This window comes from Pavona decussata, unplaced genomic scaffold, assembly GCF_977016875.1.
Source record: "Pavona decussata unplaced genomic scaffold, jaPavDecu1.1 SCAFFOLD_214, whole genome shotgun sequence".
In the NCBI taxonomy this organism is placed as follows: Eukaryota; Metazoa; Cnidaria; class Anthozoa; order Scleractinia; family Agariciidae; genus Pavona; species Pavona decussata.
This window is the reverse complement of record NW_028145619.1, coordinates 322,108-333,301: the sequence shown is the minus strand read 5'-3', so window position 1 is coordinate 333,301 and position 11,194 is coordinate 322,108. Positions and strand designations below refer to the sequence as shown.

The 11,194-nt window shown below is 36.8% G+C and overlaps 1 pseudogene across 1 annotated transcript; it reads left to right on the top strand.

Annotated features, from left to right (window-relative positions):
- The first annotated feature begins 5,614 nt into the window (after window positions 1–5,614).
- Window positions 5,615–10,231, top strand: LOC146460086 (uncharacterized; annotated as a pseudogene). The gene is made up of 2 exons (XR_014857686.1): window positions 5,615–6,539; window positions 8,474–10,231. The product of XR_014857686.1 is annotated as an uncharacterized LOC146460086 (transcript).
- Window positions 10,232–11,194: the final 963 nt, after the last annotated feature.

Sequence of the window (11,194 nt, the reverse complement as noted above, 5' to 3'; positions counted from 1 at the left end):
AACCTTTAATGTCTTTCAACTGACCAATCAGCTACAAGAACTGACAATTCCTTTTTTCCCCAGTTTTTGCAGTTTGATTGGACAGTTGAAGGGGAAGCTGTCAGAATGTTGTCAAAGACTGCTTCTAAAACACCCTGCTTGGTGTACAGTTGTTCCCAAGTTTCCGCACGTTCAAACGAAAAAAGAGCAAAACTCCACTTCTTTAGTCCACCGTCATACATGTAGTTTAAACTTTTCCTGCTGGCCATACTTAGTTCAGAAATAATAAATCGTAAACTTACTAACTTGCTCACGAGGAGGGTTTTCAGCTCCTTAAGTCGAACAAAAAACAATCCATTCTCCGCCGGTTCCTGGAAAAAGATCCAATGTATATAATCCTCAAGTCCTGTCCAAGTTTTATCTGTTGCTCGTAGGCCATTCATCGACGATGCTAAGTAACCGCCCCGTTTTCCAGTGCCTCTTTCGAAGAGTGAGCTTGTTGTGGTTTGTGATGGAGTAAGCGGCAATATTTCTTTCATTCAGGGTAGGTAAGCTTTCCAGTGTCTTTTCAGCCAATTTAGAGGTCTTTGGGTGATACCAATAATCGACAAGGACGAACAAAGTGTGATTTTAGCGTGCAAATGCAGGTTTTGACGTTGTGGCCGCCATGTTTTTTTATCTTTATTCCTCCTAAGATAAAAAGACATATCTTAATTACATTCACAATCGTAAAAAAAGACAGTAAAAGACTCAAGATTATATTTAAGAATAAGCCTATTTACAAACAAAACACGTTCGTTAATCTATCAATTGATTTCCAGGCGGTAGGCAGTTCTTCTGTTTCGGATAATTTTACTAAGCGGGAATCGGGGTCTGATTAGTAGATAGATCATTAGGTTTATTAGATCAATTTACATTGCAGCTAAGTGGCTGAATTGCGTAAATTTACAAGTGGCCGAAATTATTACAAATTACGCTAAAATTAACAAATTTCGTAGCAAGGTAACTTACATAATTCTTAATAATAGTGATGAAATCTAAGAGTATCGATAATAATATGAAATATATAAAATATCTTACACTGTACGTTGCTAAAAAAAGTAAACCCTTATCCACAAGTAATTTATTTCTTTTCCAGAGCATTGTTAGCCGAATGCACATCGTAGGAATGATTGTGCACTTGTAACGATCTGTGCACATGTGATAGGTTATAAATGCGCTTCCTCCTCGTGTTGTATTTGGCTTCATGCTTAGGAGACAACAGACTGTGTAAACTATTTAGCAGGCTAGAGATACTATTAAAAACTTGCTACATAGTTCTTGTCGCCTATCAAGCAGAGTGGACAGACCAAGTCTAGCTAGGCAGTCACGGTATGGCAGGTCAGGACAGATTATGGACATGGCACTCTTTTGTACCCTCTCGATATCCTCGCTAGAGTATCTTGGTAATGAACTGTGGAAAACTTGTGCACAGTATTCAAGAACTGGTCTAATAGTTACACAATTCAATTCAATTTAATTTTATTCACACTCGATTAGGCTCGATTGTTGAACTTGGCATACGGTACATTCAATTAAAAATCATTAAAAATGATGTTAGTAGTGGATCATAAAATGATGTTTCAGTAAAGCAACATCAATCTAGTGTTTATTTCACCAAATTCTTTGTTGTTCTTGCATGCTAAAAAAGACTTCAAAAAATTATCTCTATTTCGAGTGATGATTGAGAATGGTTGATTAAGTTTGATTGGGTTCAGAAATCAAAGGCAATAAGCCCTTACACAAATTTCTTGGTTCAAATTTATTGTGTTCGGTTGCGGAACTCAATCAAATCCAATTGGGGGATTAAATTTGATTGAGTTTGATTAAGTTCGATTACTGGACAGTCCGAGTAGTTTCGTTGGGTTTCATAGTACATCTTGAATATTCCGCGAAATACAGTGTTTGTGTTGGACTGTGGCATCTTATTTGTTTAAATTTAAGTCTTGAACTGTTTGAATCCTTTAAGCCTTAAATCCCTGGCAACTAAACAACAGAATGTAGGGCCACTTTTAACTCCTTACATTTATGCTAGAAAGTTAGGGTTACTTTGTGCACATACAGACAAGCAACATTCAACACTTACTTGCCGTTTATTTTCGTGTGCATATAAAAATTTAAATTTAAAAATTTTAATACTTATATAGCGCCCTTTAACATCTAAATGATCAAAGGCGCTTTACAATCCAAGAAAGCTAATTACAAATCAAATTTAAAATTTAAATTTAATTTAAATTTAGTAGTAGTGGTAGTAGTAGTAGTGAGATTTGGTTCCCAAATAGTGAGATTTACAAAATGTGTTAAAATGAAGGAATCTCAATGCTAACAATACCTAGCAGTGTTCAAACTGCCATAATATGAGTGCCCTTTTAGCATTTATTGACACAAATTGGACAAAGAAGTACCTTAATTATTATGTGGCACTCATTTGTGTTCATCATTGTATGCTCTAGTTGTTTTTTTTAGAATTTGTAAGTATAGCCTCTCCTGGATTCCACTTGTAGCAAGGGATTATGGTCTCAGGGTAATGGAGCTTTATTGACAATAAATTATTGGAAAGTGTCTCATCAAGTTTTATTGAAGACCTCCTGTCGGTGGAAAACCATGACATTTTGAGATTAAATTGTGAGACTGTGAGATGAGTCCTCACATTGTGAGAGTTGGAAGGCCTGATATAATTTAATAATATTTACTTGCTTAAATATTATATTGTATTGCCTATGTAGTGCTCCCCGCAACCGCAAACAGAGATGGGGGCTATGACCTTCCTGCCATTTTTAAACACCTTTTTCACATGACTAGACAACATGTATTCACGTGACAACATGGAGCTCACTTTGTTGATGAATACTGTGAGATACAGTCAAAAGCTATAATTTCCCAGGCCTTGTGTCACAATTATTATTCTTATTTAACGTTTTCTGAGGTCAGGGATGAATATACATACAGTCGAACCTCCCGTAAGCGACCACCTTTAATGTCAAGGATATGTGGTCGCTTACGTGAGGTGGTCGCTTACCAGAGGTCAGACCACAGGGGGTCTAAATTTCGGGTAATTTACATATGGTAATTGCGGAGACGTAAGCCTTTTGCTAGTGCTTATCGAAACCCATAGTAATTACTTTTCTTAGCTACAAGTATATTTATTTCTAAGCAAAAAATCCTAGGGTCTATGGTGATTATTGTTCGTATCTCACAAATTGCTTAATACAGCAATAATATTGAGACAATTACTGTGAATAAAATTACTTGACTCTTTTATTACTCCAGGTAGCGCTGTCTAAATTTTTCAGGGAACAGAACATAAGCAAAAAGATAAGAAAGATAAAAGATAACAGAGTTTTTTCTCTACAAGGGATTCAATCTGATTAAAGTTTATTTCAGTGTGAAGTATAGTGCATGTCAAGTATTTTATCTATATCAGGAAACACTTCCAGTAGCTCCGATTTTGAGATTTACGGCGTCCACTGTAATGATGTAGCCAATATGTTACAGCGACACATTTTCCAATTTCCACCTGGGAGAGATACAGCAGATTGTGTGTCAAGTGGTCGCCTATGGGAGGTTTAAAACAATTGACAATTTTAAACAATCATCTCTAAAAGTGGTCGCTTACGAGAGGTGGTCGCTTACGAAAGGTGGTCGCTTACGAGAGGTTCCATCTATAGTGATTTAACTTGAAAACTTTTGGTATTTTGGAAAAGTGGTCGCTAATGAGAGATGGTCGCTTATGAGAGGTGGTCGCAAAGGGAGGTTTGACTGTAGTCAGTACTTCTTGTGCTTCCTTGCTAGTGACATAAGAAACTTATTGCTGCTTATTTTTTCTCAGGGTGCCAATCTGTAATCTGATTGGTTACAGCAACAGGCAGAACTTTTTGTCTTGCCAGCAAACCCAAGAAGATTTGGTATGCATTTTTTTTTGCAAAACCTGAGCCTTGTTTTCTTATTGACAAAAAAAGGTCTTTTTTACTATACTAACTTGGATTGTATAATTAGGAAAAACTGTGCCCTAGGTCTTGAGAGCACAAATTTTTGCCAAGTTGACTATTGGCCAGTGAATAACTTCTATTAATTTTATACTTCCTACATTCTATGTATAATGTTTTTCTACGTTCTGCTAAATAAATGTAATTTCTGTCACCATGACACATGGTAGGAAATGATCAAATAGACTCACATTTTGAAAACAACATGCAAGCAATTGTGGGATAATTTGAGTAGATTGTTAGATTGATTGAGTAGATTGTGTAGATTGTTAGTTGTGTGCCAGTTTTTAGCTTTTTTTAGTTTTATTTTAATGTATTTTTAACCTTTATTTTGGAGGACCCTCCTGAAAACCACCGTCAGGTGTTTGGAGTCCTCCTCTTAAAATATTGTTTTTATTATTATTATTATTATTATTATTATTATTATTATTATTATTATTATTATTATTATTATTATTATTATTATTATTATTATTATTATTATTATTATTATTGCAGCCTTTCATATTCATGGTGACCTATATTCTTTTTATTTGCATTTTTAAAAAAAAAAATACTTAGTGGGACACAAAGTCAGCAATCTTGAGAGCATTTGTACGACAACTTTTATTTTGAGGTCTCCACTACACAACAAATAACACTGTAGTGTAAACCAAATAAGTTTATTTTGGGGCGCCTGCCAAGAGCCAACCCGAGGCATATCTACATGCATACATACATTCATATATGGTATACCAGATACAATCCTGATATACAATCAATACCTTATACTTTAAATAAAAGGTATACAACACTGAAATCTAAACTTTAACAAGCCGGGACAAACAGAGCTGGGCAACCGCTCACAAAGACACCTACTATGGTAGACAGAGGCCAGAAAAAACCTACCAGAAAAAATCCCTTTGGGGAAAAGAATATGGCAGGAAATCTGGGTAGAAACCACGATCCAAACTCTAAGAAGTTAGCAGCCCATCCTACGAGGCTTCACAGTTGAAACAAAATAAATATTCAAACTTAAATAAATTTGGCGTGAGCCAAAGGCAAACAGTTGGTTCTAAGGCCTAGCTGGATATCCTATGCTATACTCCCTCTTATATACCATGGCATCATTACCCATGATGCTTGGGCCTAAGCCCCAGGCCTTGTCGTATCTTGTGCTGACAAAATATTTATTTCTGCCCAATTCACAGACTCCATCGTCAGAAATACTATTTTCCTTTTCTTTTTTTTTTTTAATTGCATTGTAATTATTGTAATTATTAGATAGTTTTTAGGCTCTGAAAAGCCTCCCCCGGGAGGGTTTAATAAATTATTGTATTGTATTCTTTTACTTTCGACCTTCAGTAGTACAGGGGTGCTAGTCTTACACACTCAATCTTATTTTATTGAATTCAGGACAACAGGTGCACTGAAGTGTTACTCTATTAATCTTTATTATTCCTTGAGTATGGGACTACAGACTGTTAGAGAGCTATCTTAGTTAACTGGCTGAAGTTTGATGGCTGGAGGAGCTGTTGATCATACTGTGGCAATTGGGATGGGTATTCTGAAATTGATCTGTTCGCTCCTTCCTGGCAAAATGTTATAATGATAAATATTTATTATAATATAGATTATTGTAGTTAGATTTTGAACTTGAAATCAAGGGATTTGGTGATGTGGTGCTTTGTAGTTAACTGCTATCTCACTTTAAATATGTTGAAATGTCTATATATCTTTTTACAATAACTGTCCAAATTCCTGCGCGCTGATTGGCTCGTAGCTATTGTCTATAAGAGTACAGACAATAAAAATGACGTCAGATGTAACGCGCGCGCTTTCTCAACAAAAGAAATAGTCAATTCTGCTCGTACATTTTCCATGTTATTGTAAAAAACAAATTGACGGCAGTTTTCTATGGTCTATTTAACAATTAGACGGCGAGCTCGAGGTTTCTATCGGCTGATAGTTGGCGAGGGGCGAAGCCCCGAGCCAACTATCAACGGCGATAGAAACCAAGAGCGAGCCGTCTAATTGTTTTAGCATACCTCTGTGATCGATCTATGAAGCAAAAAAATCTTTTTATTCCATAAATTTTGATATATTTGTGCAATGATGCATGCTAAATCGCACGCGCTCTGACAAACTGCCGTCTATCGATCGATAGACGGCACCTGTGTAGCCAATCAGATTGCGCGTTACGCGATAGTCGGTCACTGAGGTATGCTAAACTCTTATAGACCATAAAACGACGCCATAAAGTATCCAAAACTTGGCAGTGAAACCACTCGCCTGCGGCTCGTGGTTCCACTTGAGTTTTGAACATTTTTTGACGTCATTTTATGGTCTATAAGAGTATAGACCATAGAAAACTGCTGTCGATTTGTTAAACAGCTTGATCTATTCACATTAATATTTTGTCCTATTGCACTGCTTCTTGGGCAAGTAATTATCCAACGAAGCTCAACTGTTTATTGTTATTACGGAGAAGAGTACAAAGAATAATAACATGATCAGGCTGGCGAGATCATAGCAGACCATTGTTTAGTAGATAAGGTATATTGGTATATCAAATATTTTCCAAATCAATAAACTACAACTTGTTTACAAACACCAAAATAATTTGCTTCCTGGAATATACAATTCTTATTTCTCAAATATTAGTGACATTCACCATTACCACACATGCTCGAGAACAAATCAAAATTTGTTTATTCTGCATCCAAGAACTAATCAGTTCCGCAAATTCAGTGTTAGATGTGCTGCTGCTGAGTTGTGGAATAAAATACCTCTAAACACCGAGAAAGCAGCATCTCCTCAAAACTTTAGAAAAGATTTAAAAGAATATTTGCTATCATTGAAGCCTGAGAGTGATTTCTTGACTTCCTGGATAGTTATTTATTTTATTTATTTATTATTTTTTCTCCTTCTTTTTCATTACTTATTCGTTTATTTTACTTACCTATGTTTGCTTATTTCTCTGTACACTCGCCAACTAAGATTAATTTGTTTAGTAAAAGATCTGTGTCCGGTTGTTTGAAAGCTGATTTGTGCTAATCCCCGATTAAAGGTTAGCGAAGGTTTTCATCTTGCTCATTAAAAATATTCTTAAAAGCTGGTTTTAAGCTTAAGGTAAAGGAAAGTTCAAATCAAAACTGAGGCGTTAAGTTGTTTTGGAAAAATAATTATTGATTAGTAATTAAACTCGAATCAAAGTTCACTTTAACCCAGAATTAGCTTGATCGGGCTTTGAATAACTGGGCCCAGATGTGTAAACACTTTTTCATCTCATGGGTTTTTGTTTTCATACCAGGCCCTTAGCAAGGCTAAAACAACTGAGGGGGCTTAGCAAAATAGTTAAACAAAAGTACCCCTCCCCCCCGCCCCGTCACTCAAAACACGGACTGATTAGGGAGTTCAAGATGCAACGAGAACAGAAAAAAAAGACCAAAACAAAACAAAAAAAAGTAGATTTAGTAAGTAAACCAATAACTTTGCACCTGCATCACACTTTTTGGTACATTTTTTGCCTTTTCTTTTACTTGGACTACCATGAGAAACAAAACGGTTGTTTACGAAGTGGTCGCTTACGGGAGGTGGTCGACTACGAGAAGTGGTCGCTTTGAGAGAGTTGACTGTAGTTTATTTCAATAGCTTTTACGGCTTGAGATTCATGGTTGATTTCGATCCATTTTGGTTCTTATTTCTGATTCACATGGTTGGAGTGCCTTTGTTGCTGTTGTATATAAAAACAAACTGTTAGCCAAGGAAACTGACAGGTAGTAAACAACTTTTTAAAGGTTGTGAAAAGGGAGGCTTGCAGCGTCAGAGTTCAAGACTGATTGCTGATCATTAATTTGGTTTAATTTATTTTTTGGCAGATTGTTTTTTAACTTCCAAAAATTCTGGGGGGGGCTCAAGCCCCCCTGTCCCTCCCCCTGCTACGGGCCTGCGTACCTCCACATTCCTTTCTTCCCAATTCCAGTTCTTTGTGTTTAATTGATATGTGGAAATAAAGAAACTTGAAACGTAAACTTGAAAATTTTAAAGCTATGAAGTAAGGAATAACTAAAAAAATTAATTGTAAGTAGTAACAGCCAGTTAATCAAACTTAAAAGTACCCAATCAACCCGAATTTTCATGATTTGTCTGAATAAGTAGTAATTAGTGTCCAAAAGCCTGTCACAAAGCTAAACATTGAGTCATTTCCAGGATCTCACTGTTTTCCTTGTGCAATCCGATTTCCCTTGGGTGTCCTGTGTTCTCTTTCCTTATAATTTGTAAATAAATGTATATAAATAAATGCATTAATAATACAATATAAAATATGTGAGAGGGATCTATATGATATAAAACATTTGACAGTAACCAATTCATTGATTGCACCACCTGCTTCAAAGCAAGGAAGGAGTTCATTTTTGGACATAAATGCTGATGAGATGTCAAAATAGTTCAATTTTCTGAAAGTTAATTTTTTTTATGTTTCATAGATTAAACAGAAAAGAACATGATATCAAGATTGTTAATGCACAAAGGAGGACACCTAAGCAGATGTAAAATGGAACTGTGTGACAAAAATTCTGACTGTGTGGGATGTCTCAGGAATGACGAAAGGGATCGCACAGAGAAGAAGAGTTATGAATGCAAACATTGTCACAAGTGTTTTAATCAAGCAGGAAAATTAAGGAGGCATGAAAGAGTTCATACTGGAGAGAAGCCTTATGAATGCAAACTGTGTGGCAAGAGTTTTAATCAAGCTGGAAAACTAAGGAGGCATGAAAGAATTCATTCTGGAGAGAAGCCTTGCAAATGCAAACAGTGTGGCAAGTGTTTTCGTGATGCACGAGATTTGAGGTGGCATGAAAGAGTCCATACTGGAGAGAAGCCTTATGAATGCAAAGAGTGTGGCAAGTGTTTTAGTCAAGCAGGAAGTCGAAAGAAACATGAACGAATCCATACTGGAGAGAAGCCTTATGAATGTAAAGAGTGTGGCAAGTGTTTTAGTGAAGCAGGAAAAGTGACGGTTCATGTAAGAGTCCATACTGGAGAGAAGCCTTATGAATGCAAACAGTGTGGCAAGTGTTTTAGTGAAGCAGGGAGTCTAAGGAAACATGAAAGAGTCCATACTGGAGAGAAGCCTTATGAGTGCAAACAGTGTGACAAGTGTTTTAGTGAAAAAGGAACCCTAAGGAAACATGAAAGAGTCCATACTGGAGAGAAGCCTTATGAATGCAATCAGTGCGGCAATTGTTTTAGTCAAACAGCACATCTAAGGAAACACGAAAGAGTCCATACTGGAGAAAAGCCTTATGAATGCAAACAGTGTGGCAAGTCTTTTAGTCAAGCAGGAGGTCTAAGGAAACATGAAAGAGTCCATACTGGAGAGAAGCCTTATGAATGCAAACAGTGTGGCAAGTGTTTTAGCGAAGCAGGAAAAGTGAGGGTTCATGTAAGAGTCCATACTGGAGAGAAGCCTTATGAATGCAAACAGTGTGGCTAGTGTTTTAGTGAATCAGGAAGTTTAAGGAAACATGAAAGTGTGCATACTGGAGAGAAGCCTTACGAATGCAAACAGTGTGACAAGTGTTTTAGTGAAACAGGTACTCTAAGGAAACATGAAAGAGTCGATATTGGAGAAAAGCCTTACGAATGCAAACAGTGTGGCAAGTGTTTTAATGAAGTAGGAAGTCTAAGGAAACGTGAAAGGGTCCATACTGGAGAAAAGCCTTATGAATGCAGGGATGTATTGCCCAGAAGGACAAGGAGCAGTGATAATTAGAATGTACGAAAAAAGCCTTTTTTATCATGGCTGTGTAATATTTAATCAGAATTTTTAATCAGATTTAGATTTTTAGTTTTTACCCTATATGACATTTTATGGCTATTTTTATAGCAGTTCACGGCTGGTTCGTTTTACAGACAAATGTATGGAAAATTCAAAACACGACTGGATGCTTTCTGGCACAGCTACATCCCTCTAATTTGTTTTTCATCAAATCCTTTTCCTAGTGCCAAAAGTTTCCAATTCATGAATTTTTCAGAAGCAATGTTTTGTGAAAATTATTTGACATCGGATTTCAATACAAACACTGTTATTTCACGCCTGTTTACCTACTCGTCAAAATGGCGTCGAAAACCGTGTTAAGGCCTATTGCAATGGATAAAACGAGCGGAAATACAATCAGTAAAAATTGTAGAAACAAATATAAAATGAATATTAAATACAAGCTTACCGCCTTAAAAGTGGAGCTTTTGTTCGTAGTCCTTTGGCTGGATCATTTCTGCATTTAAGCCAAAAACGTTATTCTTCATATTTCAGCTGTTCCTATAGCCGTTCTTAGGGGTTCGTCACGCGTTCCTACGTGGGGCAGGAACGCGTGACGAACCCCTAAGAACGTCTGCGTGGGAGGCTACTGTTCCTAAAGAGGAACCCGTAATATTGTCCTCACAAAGTTCAAGAGACATAACTTCTCTAATCAATTCTTCTTTCGATGATCTGTAATTCTTATCCAAAAATGCCTCGATTATATGTTTGGCTGCGTACTCGCCCCAGGTCAGCCGCCATTTGTGAATACGGTGTATTGGCATGTTGTATTTCGTCGGGCGAATCGAAGCAAGATCGGGCGAAACAACCGCAATTCGCCTAGCACGTGACTAAATTCTGGAGTATGGTAATATTCCTTTCTACGTTTAGACGACGGCTTCTGTCAGTGTTTTATAACATCGGAAGAAGCTTTCAAGCTTGTTAAAGTTGCTATTTTGGGTTTATTCCGAATGAACGTAAATATTGAAATACGTCAAGCGTTGCGATGATTGTCGCTGTGCATGGGCAAACTTTCAGTGTTTACATTTGTTCTGGCCCCAGTTGTTCAAAGAGCGGGTAACGTTATCCAGCAGATAAGTCGATATCAAGCGGATAAAATCTATTGGTTGGAGTACATTTTATCCGCTAGATAGCGATTTATCCACTGGATAAATTAAAATTATCCGCTCTTTGAGCAACGGGGCCTGGTGAATAGATCTTATCGCACACACTGGACCCCCAATGAAATTTATTGCGAAGCTAAAGTTTTAGTTTCCTGTTTTACCCTTAGCCTTTCGTCCACGGAATTGCCCTTCTTTATTTATATTTTGCAGCCAGAAATAGAAATACAGGAAGTACTGTGTTCGGCTGTATGTACATTCAGTGTTTGCGTCCTGATCTTATCTAT